The following is a 418-nucleotide window of genomic DNA, read 5'->3' as shown; positions in this document are numbered from 1 at the left end:
AGAGTATTGCATGCAACCTGGGAGGAGATGAAGAAAATCTAGAGTTCAGAGAGTACATGAACAGCCTAAAATGCAGGGTGGTCAAAACGTTAATGAAACCCTCGTCAAGCAATCAATAAAGCAACTCCCCTGACCACCCGCCAGCCATGACGAAACATCACCAGTCGTTGCAGTCACTAAGTAAAAAGATAGAAGCTGCAGTATCGCAAGAGAACGGAGCAGCCATCTTCAAACAAGCCATGCAATCGGCTTCATGGAGACGTAATTCTTGATCAGCTGCCATCAGTGTTCGTCGGGTAAACCCAACGAAATGGGAGGGAGCGCAAAGGCAGAAGCCAGGGCCATTAGCCAGAGGGATTCCCACGTTTGCAGCTGTGGGGCAGAGCGATGGCTGGGGAGCGCGGCAGGGATGGCCCTG

This window comes from Egretta garzetta, unplaced genomic scaffold, assembly GCF_000687185.1.
Source record: "Egretta garzetta isolate BGI_Z169 unplaced genomic scaffold, ASM68718v1 scaffold154, whole genome shotgun sequence".
In the NCBI taxonomy this organism is placed as follows: Eukaryota; Metazoa; Chordata; class Aves; order Pelecaniformes; family Ardeidae; genus Egretta; species Egretta garzetta.
The sequence above is the reverse complement of the archived record's forward strand: the minus strand, read 5'-3'. Positions refer to the sequence as shown.